This window comes from Pongo pygmaeus, chromosome 3, assembly GCF_028885625.2.
Source record: "Pongo pygmaeus isolate AG05252 chromosome 3, NHGRI_mPonPyg2-v2.0_pri, whole genome shotgun sequence".
Classification (NCBI taxonomy): Eukaryota; Metazoa; Chordata; class Mammalia; order Primates; family Hominidae; genus Pongo; species Pongo pygmaeus.
The window spans coordinates 63,544,811-63,554,438 of NC_072376.2; positions in this window are offsets into that span (position 1 = coordinate 63,544,811).

Here is a 9,628-nt window from a genome sequence, read left to right on the forward strand (position 1 = left end):
TTAAACTTAGTAGCTTTAACAAAACACGTAAGAATTTTAAATATTAACCAAAAAAATTCTTAAAAAATCAATTTATGTCATCCCCACATCACTGTGACTTATCTGTATAATAAATTCATTTAATTCTATTACATTTATTTTTTATTAGAATGTTGCTATTGTACTCTGAAGGGTCAAATGATACAGTTATATAGTATAGCACCACCAGAAAAATATTTTATAGCAAGAGGAAACATTGAGAAAATATAGAAAATAGTTCAATTGATTGGACATGAACAAATATCTTTTAAATACGGATATACTGGTGACCAGAGTCTCTAAGAAAATTTTAAATTTCTAAGAAATTTTTAAGAAATTTTAAATTTCTAAGAAAATTTTAAATCTATTAATGAATTATATATATATATATACACACACATATATATGCTAATGAAAAAATATGAGAAATAAATCATGGTCAACATTTCAAAATTTATAATTTTTAGGATACCACAATTTTCTGGATTTTTTAATGTAGCATTTTATTTAGTCAGGAAAATTTACTGAATGTTTTTGTGCAAGGCCCTGGGGGATGCAAAATAGGGTAATTTGAAGTCATTGGCCTTCAAAGAGATAAATTGTTAAACAAAGAAGATAAGGTACATGGTGCCTGATTGACAAGGATGGCGATTCAGAGTTAGGAGGCAGAAAATGCCACAAGAAACATGATGCTTTCCCAATACTTTGCATTTACCTAATAAGTTTTATCATATGAAATGAGTGGCGGGGATCATAATTTTATGACTGTGCACTCTGACTTTGTGCCCTTGGACAAATTATATATCTTGAGTCCTCATTTATTTTTTCTTCACAATAAGATAGTAGTTCCTAATGCATGAAATTGCTGTCAGAATTAAGCTATATCTTTTTTAAAAATTTTTTAAATTAATTTTTTAGATGGATTTTCACTCTTGTTACCCAGGCTGGAGTGCATTGGCATGATCATGGGTCACTGTAACCTTCACCTCCCAGGTTCAAGTGATTCTCCTTCCTCAGCCTTCTGAGTAGCTGGGATTACAGGTGCCCACCACCATGCCCGGCTAATTTTGTATTTTTAGCAGAGATGGGATTTCACCTTGTTGGCCAGTCTGGTCTCAAACTCCAGACCTCAAGAGATCCGCCCACCTCAGCCTCTCAAAGTGCCGATTACAGGCGTGAACCACTACTCCCGGCCCTATATGTTTAACTTGGACAGTGCTAGACATACAATCAACTGTCAATTAATAATAGTAACTTAATATAAATTATTAGAAAATTTTATTGTTACTCCCACTTTACATGTGAAATGCTGCCTACCCTGAAGCAGCTTGTATCTGGCAGAGTTACCTAAGAAAAGCATGTCTATATGGCTCACTCCATGGCTTTCTTAGGAAGATTCCTTTAAATGTCATGCAGTTTTCTGTTTTCTCCTTCATCCCTTAACATTAAACCTTCCAGATGTTTCTTTTCCATTCTAAAAGCATGTACAGAAGAACAGAGAATAAATTGCATAATCTGGTTAGCACCTAAGTGGCAGAATCCTAATTCTGGTCCCTGTTGACAAAGCCAGTGTATCTTTTCCTGCACGAAAAGAAGGAAACTTAAGAGGGAGCAATGACTTTGGGCTGGAGGGAAATGATCAGAATTTAAGCTGGATACTAAAGGATACTATGCTCGTTAGAGATCGCATTGATCTGCATGTGACACATTTCAGCCAAACATAGGGGGATTCGCTGAAATTTTTCCTCTTATAAAAAGTGCTCACAGCCAGATAGTGCCTGGCTTTGGTTCACCAGCTTGAGGATGCTGGGGCTAAATTTCCTTTCTCTATTCTTCATACTGTCAGATGGATGTTGAAGCTCCAGCCATTACAACATTATTTAGACAGCAGGGGAGAAAAAGGAAATGGGAAGTTTGACACATGTATTAGTAGAGCAAATTTGCCCTCCTATGCCCGGCACATTTCCAGTTTTCTGTCATTTTTCAGAAATGTGTCATATGATCATCCCTTCCTATAAGAGACTCCGGAAAGAAGTTTTACCTTTTAAGGTTCATGACAGTGAATCTGATGAGACTGGTAAAATGATGGGAATGTATACCGAGTGAACCACAAATTATGTGCCCCAAAGGTGGGCTTACTTGCATGGCCAGAGATGGGAGAAAGAAATTACAAGCAACCAAAGGTTCAGAGATTTTGGAGACTGATGAATAATCTAGTCAGAATCAGAAAGCAGTGGTTCTTAGGGGTCAACCAGGCCGGGCGAGGTGGCTCATGCCTGTAATCCCAGCATGCTGGGAGACCGAGGTGGCCAGATCACGAGGTCAGGAGATCAAGTCCATCCTGGCCAACATGGTGAAACTCCGTCTCTACTAAAACTACAAAAATTAGCTGGGTGTGGTGTCAGGTGCCTGTAATCCCAGCTACTCAGGAGGCTGAGGCAGGAGGATTGCTTGAACCCAGGAGGCAGAGGCTGCAGTGAACCGAGATTGCGCCACTGCACTCTAACCTGGTGACAGAACAAGAATCTATCTCAAAATAAATAAATAGATAAATAAATAAATACAGTCAACCAAAGGAGTGGGGAAACATTTATTTAAAAACAGAAAAAAGTCTCATGAGAGATACAAATGAAGACAGTGTTTTAGAAATTACAGAGATTATGGTTACAACTCTGAGAAAGATAGAGTGTAGGAGGAAAAGAGAGAAAATGTGAAGATAATCCTTGAGAATAGCTTCACTGAGAAAGCAGTAATAAGACCAAGGAAAGGTGCGGCCAGAGAAGCAAGACAAGGTGGAAAGTGAGTAGCGTCATAGAAGCCCATGCAGTGAAGGAAAGCAGGGTCGCTATTTGGAGACTTCAACTATCCTACACTTGCATTAAGAAAAATGAAAACGAAAAACCCACTGCTTTTAAAGTTTCTTCCATGACTTCAGAGAGAAATTCTTGTAGACTCTCTGGGAAATGTCATGACTCAAGGCTTGAGCTAATTGATGGAAGAGGATAGCAGCTGGAATAGAATACAAATTATTTTAGATGTTTTACTGTCAAAGAGAAGGGAATTCAGTGAGGTTGGGAGTTACAGAAGATAACAAACAAAAGAAAAGTTATTTTATGTAGTTTTTGTGTTTTGTTGTTAATGAGGAAATATTAGCATATGTGTCAGAAAAATGCTAGTGGAAATTTAGAGATTAAAATGGAAAAAAATAGGAGGGAAAATACTTGGCTTTTTAAGTGGATGTTTTATTTATTTTTGATTGTTCAAAGTCTGATAATGTACAGACTTACATGCTTGCCAAATATAGTTCATTTGTTTAAGTAAGAGGGAATAACATTTATTAAACTGTTGAATGTTTACTATATTCCAGCAAAGTTACACAGGTTATCTCATTTGGTGATTGAAAAATTCCTAAGAATATCTGCTTCAAAATGTTGGCATGAGAATGCAATTATCAACATGTAAAATGCTTAAAATAGGTCCTAGCATGTTATAAGCAGTACTACTATAGTTATAATTAATAGCAATTGTAGAAACAATATTTTACACTGCTTTCTTTTATAGAAAACTGGAGTTCAAGTAATTTAATAAATGGATCTGCATTCATGAAAGAAAGTAAATTAGAAATTACTTTGAAAGAAACTAAATTAGAATTCTGTCTCAGGTGTGTCTGACTCCAAACCCCACTGAGTTTCAGTAGGAACAGATTCTGTTAAACATCTTAAGGAGAGTGTCACAGTCATAGGCCTAGTTCAGGGACAGAGACAGTCTTCTACAGACTTAGTAGAGGAGTTGAGTTTATCAAAAGCAATGAATAATTCAAAACCCAATTCTTAGATAAGGTTATGGTTATTAAAATAGAATACAAGGTAGGAACAAAATGTCAGCAGCAAAATGGGTAACCAGGATGAGCACAAGTTGGCGTCATTAGTAGTCAGGGTATTGCCTAATATTGGTGAGGTGCTCCTTAAATTTCTTCTGCTAAAATGTTAGATTTTTTTTCTGGAGGCTAGAACTATCCTACACTTGCATATGGGAGGCAAGCAAATTTAACTTTTAGAAAGAATGGCATGCAAATGCTAAGAATCAGGTAAGGCATTTAATACTAAAAACTCAGTTATTAAATCAAGTTAAATAGAATAATCCTAAATTCTTTAAATGTTTATGTAGTGCAGTTTGCAATATACTGAATCACTGATCCTTGGATCTTAGGGCACTATATCAATTTATATATATATAATCAATCAATCCAGATATGGTCAATTTTTCATAAAAAAGTAATTGTTATTAACCACAGAAATAAGCACTCAAATAGAAACCACATGTAGTTACTGTATTCTTAATTTTGGAGACTTTAATGGCTTTGAAATATTAATTTATGTATTTATTTATCCTTCACTTCACAAACATTTATTATAAAGTACCGTTCAGAAGCCAGTATGTTTGGAAATAAATAATGAGCTGGCTCTCACCTGTAATCCCAGCACTTTGGGAGGCCGAGGCAGGCAAATCACGAGGTCAGGAGATCGAGACCATCCTGGCTAACATGGTGAAACCCCATCTCTACGAAAAATATAAACAATTACCCAGGGGTGGTGGTGGGCGCCTGTAGTCCCAGCTACTCGGGAGGCTGAGGCAGGAGAATGGCATGAACCTGAGAGGGAGAGCTGGCAGTGAGCCGAGATCGTGCCACTGCACTCCAGCCTGGGCAACAGAGTGAGACTCCATCTCTAATAATAATAATAATAATAATAATAATAATAATAATGAGCTGTATACCTGTAAGAAAGATGGAGTATTCCAGAGTGAAAAAGCCATGCACTTCAGAATTAGGAATTATATACCATCACATAACATATAAATTACAAAACTAATACAAGAAGGATTTGCAAATGAAGTAATGTATTCTTTCACACTGAATCTAAGATTTGTATATATAATTATATAAATAATTATATCCAATTAGAAAGGTCAAAAAAGGCAAATATAACAGTTATTTTAAAATCCCAGGGACTGTGTATATACGTGTTTATTAAAGAAGCTGTCAAAATTAACCTTTTAGAATTGTAACTAAATGCAAGTCCAGCTGCTCACTGCTCGAGGGCCAGAATACAAGAAGCAAAGTGTAGTGAAAGGAAAGCAACTTCATTCAAATGCTAGCAGTTGGGAAATGGTCAGGTTCTTGCCTCCAAAAGACCATTTCAAATGTTAGTCTTGGGAGAAGGGGTTTAAAAGGGAGAGACTTGGTATGGAAACCAGCAGGAGAAACACAGGGTGGAGGTCTGAATATCTTGTTCCAAAGGCTATCTTGAGTCACCGTCCACCTGGAGTGCTGGCTGGACCATCTCGGTTGTGGCTGGGTTGTAGATTATCTGTCCTGAGGCAATCTCCTTGTTGGGGAGAATTCCGCAGCTGGGCCTCCTTGCCTGGCTTATTATAAAATTAGACCCTGGAATTTCTTAACAAGCATGCCGTTAGATAAGTGTGTATGGTGCAAGGGACTGTCTGCTGGGAAACAGGGAAGCAGAGTTTCGAAGTACATTTCAAGGCTTTATCTCAAGGGTAAGAAAAAATGTTTCTACAATCTGTTTCAAGGTTACATCTTAAGACTTGAGAGGAAAAAAAGGAAAAAAAAAAGGTTTAAAATGAGTTTCAAAGTTAAAATACTTGGTTACAAAATTAAATAAAATGCATTCACATGGGAACATCATCATCGATATATGCACAAACACATATGCACATAAATTTTCACTGCTATTGATGTTTACTATCTACTCATTTAGTATAAACGCTTGTTTCAAGAAAGATTAAGTGTTAAAAATCATAACTTTATCTGAGAGATGAATGAGTTAAGGCTAATTAAGTACTTCATTAAAGAAAGAGAACATACTAAAGTATTAATTATATTTAAAGCCTCAAACAATATACTTAAATTATGTGCTGAGCAGTTTTTTTTAAATGAGTAAGTTACAAGGCTTGTTTAGAGGAAAAAATAAGAGTGTTTTATCTATCAAAATCAAATTTTGCTAAGGCAGTTTCTAAAAATGATGAGCCAAGAGGCTGTTAAATATTTTAGCAAATGTTATATTTATGAAACAATAACAATGCCAATTTATATTCTTTTCTGTGCTTAAGTACTAGATATAATGTCATGTAGGTCAGATGAAGGATATTTATATTTAAAGTGTTCTGACATCTCACTGGTTCTCAGTATAGATAGAAAGATGTTAACTAATTCTAGACTTTTAAAATTAATTCAGGGATAACCAACCATACAACAACTATTGAGTTTATAATTTCCAATTCAGCAGAGAAAAAAAATGATAAACCTAATAATTGGAAATTGACTAAATGTCTTCATAAAGACAGAGATTTGTGGAATTCAATTTTTTAAAAAGTTCAACTATATAGCTGCTTTTTATAAGGAGTATAACTAAAATGTAAGGACATGAAACTCAGCTGCCCACCTGAGCTGCTCATTCCCAGCACATGGCCAGTGAGGACATAGCGAGTGACGAGGAACACATGGTCATCCACGAGGAGGGGGTGATGATGTCATTGCTGATGACGGCTTTAGCACCACTGACACTGATCTCAAGTTCAAGGAGTGGGTGACCGGCTGAGAGTGGGGACAGCTCTGGGGAGGAGCCAGAGGGCAACAAGGGCTTTGGTGGGAAGGTATTTGCACCTGTCATTTTTTCCTCCTTTACTCCTGCCGCCCCTTGCTGGATCCTGAGCCCCCAGGCTCCCCCGATCCGCCTGCAGTTTTTGGCAAAGTCTATGGTCCCACCCCGTCCTCCTCCTACACATACTCAGATGCTTCCTCTTCAACCTTGGCACCCACCTCCTTCTTACTGGGCCCAGGAGCCTTCAAGCCCAGGAGTCTGGTCAGGGCAGCAGAGCGGGCCCCCTACAGCCCCTATCCCTGGGGATGGGGGCCCAGGGACGCCTTCCAAGGTGACCTGTTTCCTCCCAATGGATCCTGCCACATTCTGGTGCGAGAGACCTGAAAGTGTGGGCGACCTGGAGCTACCAGGCCCCTCAGTCATTGCGGTCCCTCCCAACACTAAGGCTTTCCTAGGCAGGAGCTGGGCTGAGCCACCCGGGGGGCAGAGCCTGAATAGGAGAAACTGACTGGGCTTTGGGGGTCAGGGCAGAGGGAACACCACGGACATGGATCCCAAACTGGAGGACCCCACCATGCCCAAATGCAAAATGAGAAGATGCTCCAGCTGCAGCCCAAAGCCCAACACCCCCAAGTGTGCCATGTGTGATGTGGACAGCTTCCCCTTTGTCTGTACAGGTGGAGAAGCTGAGGACGGGCTGAGGGAACCGGAGACCGAGAAGGCGCTGTCCTCTTCACTGCACACGCCCTGGACCAGTGCCGGCACTGATCATGCAGCTCTTCCAGGCCCACTGCTTCTTCCTGTCCACTAGGCCACAGCCGCCCTCCAGGCCCACTATGCACACATCTTCCCCTCCAAGGTTTGTTCTGCCCCTGCCCTGACTCCCAGCCCTGCGGGGGTCCTGACCCCACCTCACCTGGCTCAGACTCTGACGCTGCCCTGGCTGCCCTACCACTGCCTCTGCCCGAGAGTCACGTGAGGCTGACAGTAGGGGCAGGGGCAGCAGTGGTTCCAGTTGGGGGGCGGTCCAGTGGGAGGAGACTCAGCCTCGCGGGCTGCTCTGTGGGATTGATGACTGCATGATCTTCTGGGCACCTCACGGATCTTCAACTGCAGATGAAATGGATGCTGGTGGTGGGTGCAGGGCCGCTAGGAGCTGCTGCATGGGTCCCAGAGGCTGGACTGGGGCAGGTGCCAACTGAAGCTGCTGGGGCAGCATGGGCAGGATGTTCTGCACACAAACCTTGGAGAAGAAGATGTGTGCATAGCGGGTCCACTGCTGCTGCCCCTGCCCTGACTCCCAGCCCTGCCTGACCCCATCTCACCCTGCTCAGGCTCTGGCGCAACCCTGGCTGCCCTGCCACTGCCTCTGCCCCAGAGTTGGGGCCTCGACAGCCTGGCTGGAAGGGGACACCCCAGCCCTGCCTCAACACCTGGGTCCCTCCATAACTACCACAGGCAGGTGGGTGACCCCAAAGAAGATCCCAGGACTCACAGTACCCCCTGAGAACATGGACAGTATGTGGGGGTAGCAATGGAGGGCAGGATGGTTATCTTCTGCCGGGTAAAGCCATTTAATCCTTTCAGTTTGGGTGGCACGGAATAAGGCCTGCTTCTTTTTTTTTTTTTTTTTTTTTTTGGAGACATAGTCTTGCTCTGTCGCCCAGGCGGGAGTGCAGTGGTACAATCTTGGCTCACGGCAACCTCTTCCTGCCAGGTTCATGCCATTCTCCTGCCTCAGCCTTCCGGGTAGCTGGGATTACAGGTGCACGCTACCACATCCGGCTAATTTTTGTATTTTTAGTACAGACAGGGCTTCACCATCTTGGCCAGGCTGATTTTGATCTCCTGACATCGTGATCCGCCTGCCTCCACCTCCCAAAGTGCTGGGATTACAGGCGTGAGCCACCATTCCTGGCCAAGGCCTGCTCCTCTTATATATACCCCCTACCCCTGCAGCTGTGCCAGGGGAAAGCTGGGCAGTTTCCCTCCTCCGAGCCCCTGTACATACCATGAAGCGTGGGACCTTCAGAGCTTTTCACTTTTCGGAAAATAGCTCCTGCTGGGGCTACAAGATGGAGTGTGAAGAGGGCCTTGGGCCACAGGGAGGCGCCTGTGGAATAGGGGGAGTTCATGCATCCCTTCTTTCCCCAGAGGGGCTGGACTCAGGTGAGTGTGGGGGTGGGGGCTCCTGCACTTCGACAGAGGCAGCGGCAGGGTTTTCTCCCCATTCCCTCTGCACTCTCAACTTGAGTTGTACTTTTTAAGAAAGTGATTCACCCTGCCTTTGCCCCCTTCCCCAGAACAGAACACGTTGATCATGGGCGATATTTCTTATTGTGCCAAAAAGTTGCCATGACCATCATTAAACCTGCTTAACACCAAATAATAAGGAAAATAAAATAAAAAATTCGGGCTTGGTGCAGAAACTCACTCCAAATAAATTACCTATCAAAATATTTATATAATGGTGGAAAATTCCAAAATTCCATATTTTGGGATTTATACACAAAAGATAAAAAAATTAGAGGCCAAGAGGCTGCCGGAAGGGAAAAACGGGGCCTGGAAAGGCCGTTGTGAGGAATGAGCTGGGCCTAAAGAGGCCACAGGCAGGCGGGAGCTGGGCCTGCCGAAGTGGCCGAAAAGCAGGAGCTCGGGAATGGGGAGGCCACAGTGAGGCGAGAGCTAGCTGGGCATGGAGAGTCTGCCGTGAGGCCAAGACCGGGCCCGTGCAGGCCTTTGGGAGGCAGGAGGCCGGGCCTGCAAAGGCCAACTAGAGGTCAAGTTCTGGGCCTGAAGAGGCCGCCGAAAGTCAAAACCAGGGCCTGGGAAGTCCGCCGAGAGCCATGAGCTGGGCTGGGCCGAAAGAGGCCACTGGGAGGCAGGAGGAGCTGGGCCTGGAGAGACTGACTTGAGGAAGTTTTTTTTTTTTTTTTTCTTTTTAAAAAATTTTTATTTTATAGTGGCAAGAAAATTAGCATGAGGTC